The following is a 15,233-nucleotide window of genomic DNA, read 5'->3' as shown; positions in this document are numbered from 1 at the left end:
TCTAAACTTCCCCTTACCACTTCTTTTTCTGCATCTCAGAGGTTTTTGATATGTTGCGTTTTGATAGATTTTCATTCCTTTCGAAATAAAAAAAAAAAAACCTTAATTTCACCCTTGACAAAAATTATTCAGGAATAGATTTAACCCTCCTGTATTTGTATAATTTTGAGAGTTTTACTTGGTGTTGATTTTTAATTTTATTTCACTCTACTCTGAGAAGATACTTTATATAATTTGGATTTTTTAAAATTTACTGAGACTTGTTTTGTGGTTTAACATATGGTCTACTTTGAAAAATGTTTATGCGTTGATGGGAAAAATGTATATTCTGTGATTTGGGATTCATTTTCTGTAAATGTCTGTTAGTTCTATTTGTTCTAGAGTCCATTTTTAGTTACACATTTTCTTTGTTTATTTTCTGCTTCAATGATCTGTCTAGTGCTGTCAGTGGAATGTCGAATTCTCCCACTATTGTATTGCTGTGTATCTCTTTTCTTAGGTAAGGTAGTATTTTTTTTTAAATCTTTGTGGTCCAGTGTTGGGTGCAAGTATATACAGGATTATTATATCCTCTTGTTGAATTGATTTATTTATCATTATATAATGACCTTTTTGCCGATTTTTACTCCTGTTGATTTAAAGTTTGTTTTATCAAATATCAGTATAGCCAGCTCCCGATTGCTTTGGTTTCTGCTTGCATGAAATATCTTTTTTCACCCCTTTACGTTAAGTCTAAATGTTTTGCCAGTTAGGTGGGTTTTTGTAAGCAGCACATGTTGGATCCTGGTCTTTTAATTTATTCTTTCAATCTGTATCTTTTAAGTGAAGCAATTAACTCATTTATATTCAAAGTTAATACTGATATGTGAAGTTTTGTTCCCATCATAATATTGACTGTCACTTAGTTGCTTTGTATCCTCAAACGTATAATTAACTTTTAGGACCTATAAGTTTTACACTTTCTTCTGTTTTAATTGTTGCAAATATTAACCTTTCATAGTCATGTTTAGAAATCATTGAAGCATTTCTTGTAGGGCCAGTCTAGTGGTAACAAAGTCCCTTAGAATGTTATTATCTAAGAAATATTCTATTTCTCCTTTATTTGTGAAGCTTAGTTGATCAGGATAGAAAAATATTGGCTGACAATTTTTTCTTTAAGAAACTGAAAATAGGAACCCAATCTCTTCTGGCTTGTAAGTTTTCTACTAAGAAATCCAGTGTTAGTCGGATGCAATTTCCTTTTTAGTTGATTACTTTTCTCTTGCTTTTAGAATTTTTTTTCACATGAATTTCTGATGGCCATATGCATTGGGGGAAGTTTGTCTTGCAATGTATCTCCCAAGAGCTCTCTGGGTGTCTTGTGTCTAAATACTAAATCTCTAGCAAGACCAGAGAAGATTTCCACAATTATTCTCTCAAATAGGTTTTCCAACGTTTTACTTTTTCTGCTGCTTTCTCAGTAATACCTAGGACATACTTTTGGATACTTTTACATAATTTATTTTTTAAAATTCTTTATTTTTATCTGCTTTGATTATTTTGAAAGACCAATCTTCAAAATCTGAAATTCTTTCCTTAAACTTGAACTGTTAACTTGAACTGTATTTTGTAGTTTCTTCAATACGATTTTCTCTTTCAGTGTGTGTTTGTTTTAATCTATCTCATTAGTAAACTTTTCCTTTACATCCTGTTTTTTTTTTTTTCTATATGTTGTTGTTGGTTTTCAACTTTCCTTTAGATTTCACTGGGCTTCCTTACAAACCACAATTTGAAAGATTTATCTGGCATTTCAGAATTTTCATTTTGTTTAGGATTCATTGCTAGAGAGCAAGTATGACACCCTATTTTTTCTGTACTGACAGACTTAAACTGATTCCTTTGCATTGAGAGCAAACATCATGTTTTAGTTTTTATTTTTCCCTCATTTGGATGAGACTATTTCTCCCCTCACCCTTAGAGTTGTGATTTTAATATCTATTTAGTGGGGTCATATCACTTTGTTTCTCAGTGCTGTCACAGGGCCAAGGTTCTGTATGAATTCCTTGGTTATAGATAGATTTAATATGGTTATTATCTCAAATGTTTGTTGTAATAGCAGTGTACCAAGGATGTGAGTAGGCTCCTGGCCTCCTGCAGAGATGGGGAGGTGGAAGTCTCAAGAAGCTTATCTTAGTCCCAAGGGCTGTGCACTTGAGTCAACAAATTTTGTAGTGGAGTGTGCACTGGGTAAGGTCAAGGATCTCTCCCATGGCCTGGATTGCCTGGCTCCCCAGTGGGAATATCTATCACAGAGTCAAACTCTTTCCCTTTTACTCTCTGAAGATGCATTTTCTACCATACCAGAGATGTGGGTTGCTGCCCACTCCCTTTAACAAAGTATACAAAAATTCTACCACATTTTCTGTTGGGCTCTCATGTTCCTTCTTGGATAAGAGTTCACAGTATGAACCTCTACACACTATTTTGCTCTTTCCAAGTGGGTGAGGCACGTAATGCTTCCAATCTGTCATCGTGGAAAAAAAAAAAGTATAGACATTTTAGCAATAGTAATTCTTTCGATCTATATCATGAGATATTTTATTTATTCATGGTGTCTTCAAATTCTGATTTTGTTTTAATATTTCAAATGTACAGATTTTTCAACTTCTTAATTAAATTTATCCTTCAGGTTATTTTTTATTGTTTGGTATTGAAAACTGGATTATTTGCTTAATTTCCTTTTTGGATAGCTAGTGTCTATAAATACAATTAGTGTATATAAATACAGTTAATGTATATAAATGCAATTTATAGTTATATAGTTATATTATATAGTTATATTTAGTTATATAGTTATATAGTAATATAGTAATATTATATAGTTAGTTTATATAAATACAATTGATTTTGTAAGTAGATTTTGTGTCCTGAAATATTACTGAGTTATTTTATTAGTTCAAGTTTTATGGTGAGTCTTTAAGATATTCTTCATATAAAATTATGTCATCATAATCTCAATAGATGCAAAAAAGGCCTTCAATAAAATTCAACACCCCTTCATGCTAAAAACTCTCAGTAAACTAGGTATTGATGGAACATGTCTCAAAATAATAAGAGCTATTTATGACAAACCCATAGCCAATATCACACTGAATGTGCAAAGATTGGAAGCATTTTCTTTGAGAACTGGTGCAAGACAAGGATGCCCTCTCTCACCACTCTTATCCCTCATAGTATTGAAAGTTCTGGCCAGGGCAATCAGGCAAGAGAAAGAAATAAAGGTGTTCAAATAGCAAGAGAGAAAGTCAAATTTTCTCTGTTTGCAGATGACATGCTTGTATATTTGGAAAACCCCATCGTCTCAGCTCCAAATCTCCTTAAGCTGATAAGCAACTTCAGCAAAGTCTCAGGATACAAAATCAATGTGCAAAAAAAAAATCACAAACATTTCTATACACCAAAAATAGACAAACAGAGAACCAAATCATGAGCAAACTCCCATCCACAATTGCTACAAAGAGAATAATATACCTAGGAATACAACTTACAAGGGATGTGAAGGACCTCTTCAAGGAGAACTTATTTATGTTCTTTATAGTCATTGAAATATTGTATTATGCATAACTAGGACAGGTATAAAATATATTTTCTTCATTGTTATTTGTAGTCAAAAAAGGGGATAAAAATCAAAGGGAAATGTCGAAAATTATTATAATTCACTCACCTTAGTTTCTTGGTTATTAATATGTTGTAAACACAGAACTGTTATCACCTCCAGCTCAATCTTGCTTCACCTATCCATGAGGTTCACACTTGTAGTTTGTTAGAAATAAATAGCGTGAAAGACATTCAGTCTCAATATGACTGAAACCTTGTCACCTCAATCATGAAGAAACTCTTTTCATCTATATTATTTAGATGGATTTTTCCTTCACCTGTAATTACCTTTTCTCATTTTGAATAAATGCTACTTTACCAGACATTTAGTTCTTTCAGGTACACTACAAATAAATACAGCATAAATCTAGGTCATATGCCAATATACAACAAAATAATTTTAAATTACATTTCTAATAGATTTAAGTTTCATTTAACACATAGAAATCGTTAGAAGAGGTTATAAAACATACCAGAAATATGAATATTAGCATTCTTACATCTACCTTAGGTAGTTATTTACTTTTATCTGCAGTGCATAAAGAATTAGAGCTTTTACCATGCTTTGCATAGAAAAATATACTTTTGAGATTTCAAAGGTTTTTTCAATATATGCCACAAACTCCTTTTTCAAAGACTAAGATATAGAAAAATAGGAAATGTTCTTATCAGCAAAAGTAACATTTGTGCTAAGTTATTGATAGATAATCAAATGCAATAGAACATGCTATAAATCACCTTACAATCCACCAATCAAAGTCTGTAGTAAATCAAATCAGAAACTCAAAAAAGCTGTCTGACATAGGTGTTACTATAATAATAATGACATTAGACAGAGATGATTTTCTTTACCCAGGCTTATTTGTGTTTCTCAGTATCTAAGAAAGGTTTAAAGAAGGCAATTTACAAATGAAGAAGCTCTCCGCTGATGTGTTCTTACTATTATAAACAAAATATAAAATTCTAAGTCCTCCAACCAACTGAATGGACCCATCCTCTAAGCCAAAGGGATTACAAAGAAACCTGAAAAACTAGTTCAGACAGTGATGGGAAGAAGGGGCCCTGGGACATGTCTCATTTAGCTTTGGAATTCAGGCACAACTGACCAGCATTAACATTAAACAAACCTCTGAACACTGATAAAACACTGTAGCAATAAGATGCTAAATTCCAACCTGACTCTAGTATACCATCACATGACAGATAGCAGGCCTTGGAACAAATCAGAATATTTTACACCAAAATATATTTCTTTAACACATTTTGAAATGGCCCTGCAAAGGGCCATTTGAGTTTTCCTGCCTTTCTGTCTCTTGTGGGGAAAATTTATATTCTGCAGAGGATCCCCTTGCTTCTCCAGGTCTTTTTCTGTACATGAAGATATTAACTGAGAGTCCAGCACCTTTTAAACATCTGAAGAGGAAACATGTGCATCTATTGCCTCCTAGGGCAGCCACTTTTGAGACTTTATCTACATAAGCACCTTAGTCTTTACAACCACATTTCTTAACCCAAACTTCTATTGATTCCATGTTTAGATAACTTAACTTTTTCAACTAATTGCCAATCAGAAAATGTTTGAATTCCCCTATGACCTGTAAATCCCCATATTGAGTTGTCCTGCCCTTCTAGACAGAACCAATGTACTGCTCATACATATTGGTTGATGTCTTCTGTCTCCCTAAAATTTATAAAATCAAGCTGTAACCCAACATCTTGGCTCTCCCGACGCTATGCCATGGGTCATGGTCCTCACATTTGGCTCAGAATAAATATTTTCAAATACTTTCAGAGTTAGGCTTTTTTTTTTTTTTTTTTTTTTTTTGTCCTGTGAAAGGACCACATCTTGGGCCCCCAAAATCACTAAGCTAAAGGGAAAAGTCAAGCTGGCAACTCCTTAGGGCAAACCTGCTTCCTATTCTATTCAAAGTCACCTCTCTACTCACTGAGATAAATACATGTCTGATTGCCTCATTTGGAAAGGTTAATCAGAAACTCAAAAGGATGCAACCATCTGTCTCTCACCAACTTGTGACCTGTAAGCTCCTTCCAGACTTTGAGTTGTCCCGCCTTTTGGGACTGAACCAATGTTTATTTTACATATATTGATTTATGTCTTATGTCTCCTTAAAATGTATAAAGCCAAGTACTCTGATCACCTTGGACACATGTCATCATGACCTCCTGAGGCTGTGTCATGGGTGTGCATCCTCAACCTTGGCAAAATAAACTTTCTAAATTAACTATGACCTGTCTCAAATTTTCAGGGTTCACATTTGGTAACCACAAAGAGATTCTGAGTGGAGATGCTCTTGACCTTTGGCAAATCTCCTATTGGTGCTTGCTACCAGCATGAGCTAACTTCAACCCAATAGGACAATTTGCTGAGGTCTGAGAGCACCCCCTGAAGAGAATCCCTGATATTCCAAAATTGTGTTAAGATCTAAAGTTTATTTTGTTGTACAATTCCTCTTCTTTTTGGAGTTTTACTTGCATCTAAAACAAGAAAGGCAATTTTTTCCTGCTTTCATGATTATGGAAGGCAGGTAACTCCTTTATGGAGTTTGAGCTCACTTCCAACAGGGAAGATGAGGTTTTTTGTTTTTGTTTTGTTTTGTTTTGTTTTCCTGCTTCTAGGAATGTGGAGAGAAGTCTTCAGCCTGAGACCCAACCTTAGGTAAGTAAGTTAATTGGGCTTTGTCTTGGCTACCGTTAAGGGTAACAACTAGCTGGTCTTAATTTCTCCTTGCCATTAGAGAGCTCAGGGATCATATTGTTGGTTTGTTGTTGTTGTTTGCAGTGGTCTTTCTCCCATTGGATTTTACCAACTCTAGCTGACTTGATCAAATCAAACTGAAAATTCCAAATTATGAGTAAAAAGGACTTTCTAATTTGGCTAAGATTCCTCACAGCCATAAAATAAAATAAAATAAAATAAAATAAAATAAAAGGAAAAAACAAACAAACAAAAACTATGTGTTTGGTTTCTGTGTTTGCTTTCTGTCTTAAAAAATTGTTATTTCATTTTATTTTCTTCCACCTTTCTTCCCCCTTTGCCATCTGCAGTGCCAAAAAATCTAGAGGAGGCTTTTAATGACTTAAACCATTTAAATAATTCAGAACAAAGGCTCTACTCACCCCCTTTTGGAGTGTTCTGTTTTCTTTGTGGAATTTCCAGAGTCATGGGCAGTTTTGTTGTATGACCTGCCATTTTGGCTTTGGGGTACCAGGGATGACTTTGCACTGTGAGAGGATGTGACCTTGGCATGTATAATGGCAGATGAGAGCTACAAAGTTACAAGTAGTAAAGCAGTTTACAGAAAGTAGTCTTGGCTGCTTTTGCTTTTTTTTTTTCCTCCTAGGAAGTTGTTGTTTAAGAATCCTAATTCTAGTTCACAGATGCATTCCAAAGAGTATTCTCTATTACTTTTCCTCCAAAAATTAATCTTAATTTGGTTTTTCTGTGCAGATTTGCAAGAGGGAGCAAACTGTTGTTTTCATAGTTTAGTGGGATACTGAGTTTTCTCAGCTTTTAAGAGAAAGGAATTTTATTCTCCCATCTGAAAGGTGGGGGCCTTATGGAAGTGTCTGGGAAGTTGACCCCCAGTGATGTGCAGTAGCTCTGTAGGGAAATCCCCCACAAAATATAATTTTAAAAATGGCTCATCCAGAAGATAGATATAAGGGCTGATTACATGATGTATGAACCCTCTCAGAGGTCACAGACCTCTGGAGAGAGAAACTGAGACATGTAAGAGGATGGAAAAGACTCAGGGGTGACACATTATGGAGTCTTTCCCACAAGCAGCACATAAAGATCCACCCCACAAAAACCCGAAGCCACAGCTCAGTTCCTCCTTGTAAGAAAAAAATGGGGGGTGGGGGCGGGGAGGCAAGTAATCTAAGAATGAGGAGAAAACAAGAAAAATGACCCCCTTTTGAGCATGCTGTAGGTTTTATGGCACCACTACTTGCCAGAGTACAATGGAACTAATACAGTCTTTGTGCACATTTACATTAAGGAAAAAGAGCCCTAAGGTTAACCTGCAAACTATAGCATTCCTAGGTCCACTTTTCCTCTCTTTTATTTTCTGCCTGCTTTAAATCTGCTGTTCCTTTTCTACTGAGATAAAAACCACTGTTTGGTTCTAACAGGTTTTTTGTTTGTTTATTTGTTTATTTTTTGCAGAGCAGCAAATTTGTATTTACCATATGGATAAAGTACTGAAGTGGAAGCTATAGAACATTGTGTGTATGTGTGTATGTTACATGCTTATGTATATATTTGAATACCTTTATAATACACTTCTAAAATTTTATGTTCAATTGGCAATAAAATCAGTTTTAATTTCCCTCTAGTTTGCCATACTTTTTCTTTGTACCTTATGACGTAAATTTTGCTGATTTTCACCTGAATTGTTTCCTTTAATATGCAGATTTAGGGCTAGTTAGCTGACAACTGCCATGGCAATAAAACAGGTTATCAAGAGTTTGCAAGTCTAAAATAGGAAAAAAAAAGTCTTAGGAATCTATAAGGTGTAATTCTATTGGCATGCCTAATACGTCTATGTATTTATGTGTTTTATACACAATGTTTCACTACTGAAAATATATAAAGAACTCAAATTAATTGTCTTAAGAAAACAAAAGTGCTTGAATCAAATACTTTATCAAAAAAAATAAAAGACTAGTCAAAGGCTTTCTCAACTTTATTTAACTTAAGTAAAATATTTAATAAATTAGCTAGTTTGAAAATTATTGCCAAAGTAATATTAGAAGTGTCCTAAGAATTGTCAGAAAGCATTTTTGTTTCCATTTATTAATCAAGTAATTTTATACTTATTCCCGCCAAATATTATTAGGTGTCAAAATTTGTCATTAGTGTTGCAAAACTATAAACCCAGCCAAAAGAAAATGATTTTTGCTTGTGTAATTTTTAATCAGTAAGATATTGACATTGATTTAATGAAAATAGCCATATCTTGAATTTAGTAAGATTATCATAACTTCTATACCTGTGGATTTAGGCAGTCTGGTCCACAGGCAGTAAGAAGGTTTGTTTTGGGAAAGAACTGTCATTGTCTTTGTTTCAAAACTAAACTATAAGCTAAGTTCCTCCCAAAGTTAGTATGGCCCACACCCAGGAATGAACAAGGACAGTTTGGAGGTTAAAAGCAAGATAGAGTCAGTTAGGTCAAATGTTTTTCACTGTCTCAGTTATCATATTGCAGTGGTGGTTCCATAACTTTAAATGATGACTATTGCACTTCTCCTAAATAATTTAGGTAAAGAATTAAAATAAAATAATTAGGTAAAGGTAATGGAATAAATACTCATAGACAGACATCATAATTTAGAATATAAAAGTATATTAAATAGTAGATATATCATTATTTGTGTATTTATCAATAAAGATATACTGTACAAAAACATTCTTGCTAAAAATGTATGTCTTTTTAAAAAAGGTAAACAAGTTCAATCTAATTCAAAGCTTATTTAAAGCTGATGTATAAAACAAGGTAAACTCTGTTAGGACAGTTACCAAAAGGCAAAAGAAAAGACCTTCTGCAGTGAATAGAATATTATGTTGGAAGAAATAAAGATACACTGTACAAAAACATTCTTCCTTAAACAAGTTCAATCTAAGTCTTATTTAAAGTTGATGTTTAGGTAAAATCTGTCAGGACAGTTACAAAAGGGAAAAGACCTTTTTGAATAGAATATTATGTTGGAAGAAAACATTTCCTTTACCTCTTTAGGAAAACATGGCTTTTAAAAGGGGAGATAAAGTTGAAAAAAGTGAGATGCAGTAAAAGTTGAAATTTGTGTTAAAAATTAAAATATCTTATAATTTATTAAATCAACCACTTAAGAAAATTTTCTTGTTCTAACCAACAATTTAGTATATGTGTTTATAATTTCCTTTACTTATAAACAATTTGATCACATAAGAAGTTTTTTTTAAATAAATCCCCTTATTACGCCTTATACAGACTCTTCACGACATGCTTGGACTTTCTGTTTGTCCTCAACATTTTATTTCCTTAAACAATCAGTCATTTTAATTTAGGACTAAATTTACCATACTAGATTATTTTTCATATAAAATTATCTCTCTTAAACTTTCTTACCACAAAAAAAAACTCTTTTCTTTTGCCTTTTGGTAACTGTCTAACAGATTTTATGTTTTATCAAAATAATTCCTATACTATTATTATTAAGTTTGGTTTTCTTAGGAAAAAGTGAGATTTAATTTTTTTAATTAAGGTTATTACATCCATGTGTCTTGAAGTATGTACCTTTAAAGTCCTGTGGCATTGAGTTACAGGCCTGTGATTCCTGGGTCTAAAAAGGACACCAAGTCCTGCTAAATCTTAAACACTGACAGCAATTAAGACCTCATCTTCAGGCCCCATAAAAGATGTCAATCAAAATAAACTGCATTCCTGAGACACAGGCACAGAAATTAAAGCTATTCAACTCCTCAAGGCCCAAGGACTATTGTGGAAGAGGTGGGTGCATGAGACTGTAAGGGCCAATTTTGAAAGAAAAACTAAGTTCAGTTTCTCTGTAAATTAAGTATTAATGTTAAAGGCACACTAAAGAAAGACCAGAATATAAGGCCCATGTATCAGATTAACAAGGTTTTTTGGAAGCATTAACTGACTCCTTAACAAGGGATATAAAGATTATAAAAGGCTTATGGAAGTTATATAACAATTACAATTTGATAGATAGTTTATAAAATTTTGAAACACAAATTTAATTGGCTTCATGCTGCTTTTATTAAGGCTTATTGTTTGGAAAATTATGTCTCCTCCCTCAAAGAATGAAGGGTTTTGCCTCTTTTTTTTTTTTTTTTTTAAATCCTTTAGTTATCACTTTGGTTAAATGAATGACTAATTTTATAATGACCCGTGATTCTGTTTTGTGTTATCAAGTGTTTTAAACCTTTGATATTTGACAAATTTTTAAAACCAAACTATAAATTATGTATTTTTCTGACCTAATTGAATTGTTAAGATATTAGATTCACTAAAGTCCAAAAATGACATAATTATACATGAAGCATTGTCAAATGTTAAATGGTGTTTGGTTTTCTTTGGGCTCTATTTGTATAAATATATTATTGGTATGTGTTCCAAAATTATGGGAAACTCCTATAATTCTGATATGACTTAGTGGACTTAGTGTACATTATCAGTAATGATCATAGTTGTTATGTTAAAATTATTGTGTGCCACAGAGGTAACAAATTTCCTTGTCAATTGTGTCTTTGACTATGGCTTCTCTAAAACTTATTGTCAACCACAGACAACTGTTTGTGTTGGTCCTCTTTAGAAGGTGGTTTTATAATCAACAATAAAACTCTAATGGATGCTCTTGAAAGTAGGTTTCTGAAAAATTTGGAGATTGTGACATCAAAATATAGGAAAAACTTTCAGGACTCAGGGAGAGCTAAAATGTTCGTGAATATCAAGCAGAACAGGAATTAACTGCATGGACTGAAATAATCTTTTTAAGTTTTTGCTTGAAACATTGCTGATCTTTTGGTTTGTTTCTCAGTCTTGAAATGTTTCTTTTTATATATTGACAGCTTTTAACAATTTAGTATACTCCTATGAACAAAATTTGGAGCATATTTTTTTTCTCCACTTGATTTCTCCAGAATTTGGAAACTATTTGTGAATGTTCTTAACTTATGGCAATACAGTTATTTGCATAAGTGCAATAAGAATCTGTTTTCATTTGTAACAGGACACAATTGGAGAAACTGGTTATTTTACCAAGGCTTTGACTGGAGTGGTGTGCTTTCCTTTAAGGAATCAAATTTAACTTATGGAGTCAATAAAAGCTCTTGGAAAAACTGGCCTCATAGTTTACACAGTCCCTGTGCAGGGTATTTGACCCATGGTAAATTTAAAAAATGTCACTTTCTCACAGGTCCAGGAGCCTCAGGTTTGACTTGGAACCGCAAGAGGAGAAAAATTTTACCTAACTCATATATAGTTAGTAGCACAAATCCATGGCTGAGTTTGGCATTTAAAAAATCTTATCTGAGATTTCTATGGCACAAAGTTTCATCAAAACCAATTTTATAAAGCTGATGTGAAAAATAATTATTCTTGCTAGACTTTAAACAAACAATCTGGCCAAGTTTAATAAAGAAAATTGGTCCTACCATGATTTGTCTTTAATAAAAATGGGAAACTGGAGAGATTAAAATTATGTTTCCAAAACTGTAGTGTCCGGAGCTGCACGCCCCGGCCATAGCGAATAATAACTGACGATTAAAAACGCCTGAGCTATATTCATTTCCACCCCACGCCTTCTCCCTATCTTTGCCTTTTTTCCCTGTATTAATACCTCATAAAAGATGGCGCTCTTCCTGCTGCTTCTTCACCCATTTTTCCCGTGCCCGTGAAAATTACTACCTGACAGCACAGGTGCAACATGACGTTCAACCAGAGAAACCAATACCTACTTGGTCACGCCCTTTGCGATGAGATCATCTCCGCCTCTGGCCCAACCCCTTTCCCTCCAAGTGTATATAAGGCACTGCATTACCGCCATTAAAAGAGACTTGATCAGAGCACTGTCTTGTCTCCATTTCTCGTATCTCTTGTTCCCCAAATTCCCACCCCCTCCTCCAGGGCCTGCTTCGACTATCCCGCGGGCCGGGATACGTGGCGCCCGAACAGGGACCTGGAAACGAGGGACTCTGTGAGGAAGAGGACGCCAAAGGATGGTCGACCGCTAACAAAGACAAAAGGAATTAAACTGATCACCGCGGGAACCTGCCGCGTCAGGATCGAAGGTAAGTGAGGCGTCCGAAATGGGACAAGAATTAAGCCAGCATCAAATATATGTAGGACAATTAAAAGAGGCTTTGAAGATACGAGGAGTAAAGGTTAAAGGTAATGACTTGTTTAAATTTTTTGATTTTGTAAAAGATAGTTGCCCTTGGTTCCCACAGGAAGGAACTATTGATATCAAAATATGGCGTAGAGTAGGGGATTGTCTTCAGGACTAGTGTGGTACTTTTGGGCCAGAGAGGATTCCTGTGGCCGTTTTCTCTTGTTGGAACCTCGTTGGAGATTTGGTGGATGGGAGGGGGGTCGATCCGCGGGTCGTGGCTGCAGTCGCTCAGACAGAGCATATTTTAAAGGTGGGCTCCCGTTCTGGCCTTGCGGGGCCTCCGCAAGATACGGAGGAGGGTCTCATTTCCCTCGAGGGTGATCGTGGGAGTGGATCCCAGTGGATGTGCGGATGGCTGGGCGGGTCTTGCATGTTTGCAGTTTTTGTAAATTTATCAAGTACCATCTGAAAATAATTATTACTATTCAGTGATTCTCAAGCTTTCTCAATTTTGGCAGTGTATATGAACCACCTGAAGATTGAATTTTAATTGGTTAAAACAATGGTTCTCATTGAGTTTCAGTCTTCAGTGTGCATGAAACTCACTTGGGAGGCTTGTTCAATCACAGCTTGCAGAGCTCTGCCTTCAAGTTTCTGATTCGCTGCGTCTGGGGTGCAGACCATTATTTACTTATCTACCATGTACTCAGGTGATGAGGTTTTTGGTCTTGTAGGCATGCTTTGCGTTTACAAGTTTGAGAGCAGTAAATATCACTATGATCCTTATGGGTGCCTTACAACCAGGATTACCTTCACCGGTTGCGATTCCTCAAAAATATTTTAAAATCATTATTGACCTTAAAGATTGCTTTTTTACAATTCCCCTTCATCCTGCTGACCAGAAAAGATTTGCCTTTAGTCTTCCATCTACAAATTTTAAACAACCAATGAAGCGCTATCAATGGAAAGTCTTACCTCAGGGTATGGCTAATAGTCCTACCTTGTGTCAAAAATATGTAGCTGCTGCTATAGAGCCAGTCAGAAAAACGTGGGCACAAATGTATATTATACATTATATGGATGATATTTTAATAGCAGGAGAAATTGGCGAACAAGTCTTACAGTGCTTTGCTCAACTCAAACAAGAGTTAGCAGCAGCTGGACTACAAATAGCCCCAGAAAAGGTACAATTACAAGATCCATACACCTATCTTGGTTTTCAAATTAATGGACCCAAAATCATTAATCAAAAGGCCGTTATACGTCGTGATCATTTAAAAACTTTAAATGATTTCCAAAAATTACTGGGAGACATAAATTGGCTTCGACCGTACTTAAAACTCACTACAGGAGAGTTAAAACCTCTTTTCGATATATTAAAAGGAGACTTTAATCCAAAATCTCCCAGGTCCATTACTAAAGAAGCATTAATGGCACTCCAACAGGTAGAACATGCCATTGCAACACAATTTGTTACCGGTATTGACTATTCTCAGCCATTAATATTCCTTATTTTTAACACAACAATAACCCCTACTGGCCTATTTTGGCAGAACAATCCCGTTATGTGGGTACACCTGCCCTCCTCTCCTAAAAAGGTTTTGTTGCCTTATTATGCCATAGCTGATCTAATTATCTTGGGAAGAGAAAACAGTAGAAAATACTTTGGAATAGAACCCTCTACCATTATACAGCCCTACACTCAATCACACATTCATTGGCTATTACAAAATACGGAAGCCTGGCCAATTGCTTGCGCTTCTTACACTGGCGCGATTGACAACCATTACCCACCTAACAAACTTATTCAATTTTGTAAATTTCATGCGTTTGTATTTCCCCATATTACCAGCAAAGAACCTCTCAATGACGCATTATTAATTTTCACTGATGGATCTTCCACAGGACTTGCCGCTTACACCTACAATAATGTAGTCGTTAAATTCCAGACCACTTATACATCAGCTCAGCTGGTCGAATTGCAAGCTATAATTGCAGCACTATCAGCTTTTCCTTGTCAGCCACTTAACATTTACACAGACAGCACCTACCTGGCTCATTCAATACCCCTCTTAGAGACCGTGCCTCAAATTAAACATATTTCAGACACAGCTAACCTATTTTTACAATGTCAACAACTTATTCGAAAAAGGACTACTCCCTTTTTTCTTGGGCATATTAGAGCACATTCAGGATTACCGGGACCTTTAACACAAGGTAACGCAACAGCTGATGCGGCAACAAAAATCATAGCCACAGTCACTACAGACAATTTGCAACAAGCACAAAAAGCACATGCCTTGCATCATTTAAACGCCCAAACCTTAAGACTCATGTTTAAACTTACCAGAGAACAAGCTCGACAAATAGTTAAACAATGCGCCAACTGCATAACGTATTTGCCTGTTCCCTATCTAGGAGTTAACCCCCGAGGACTCATCCCCAACGAAATTTGGCAAATGGACGTTACTCACCACTCAGAATTTGGTCAGCTAAAATATATCCATGTATGCATAGACACCTATAGTGGATTCGTCAGTGCAACTCTCCAAACAGGAGAGGCCACCAAACATGTCATAGCTCATTTATTGCACTGCTTTTCTATTTTAGGAATACCCAAACAAATCAAAACAGACAATGGCCCTGGTTATATAGCCAAAACCTTTTTACAATTCTGTAATACCCTACAAATTAAACATACCACAGGTATTCCCTACAATCCCCAAGGACAAGGTATA

This window comes from Macaca thibetana, chromosome 15 (assembly GCF_024542745.1).
Source record: "Macaca thibetana thibetana isolate TM-01 chromosome 15, ASM2454274v1, whole genome shotgun sequence".
Classification (NCBI taxonomy): Eukaryota; Metazoa; Chordata; class Mammalia; order Primates; family Cercopithecidae; genus Macaca; species Macaca thibetana.
Note: the sequence above shows the minus strand (reverse complement) of the source record.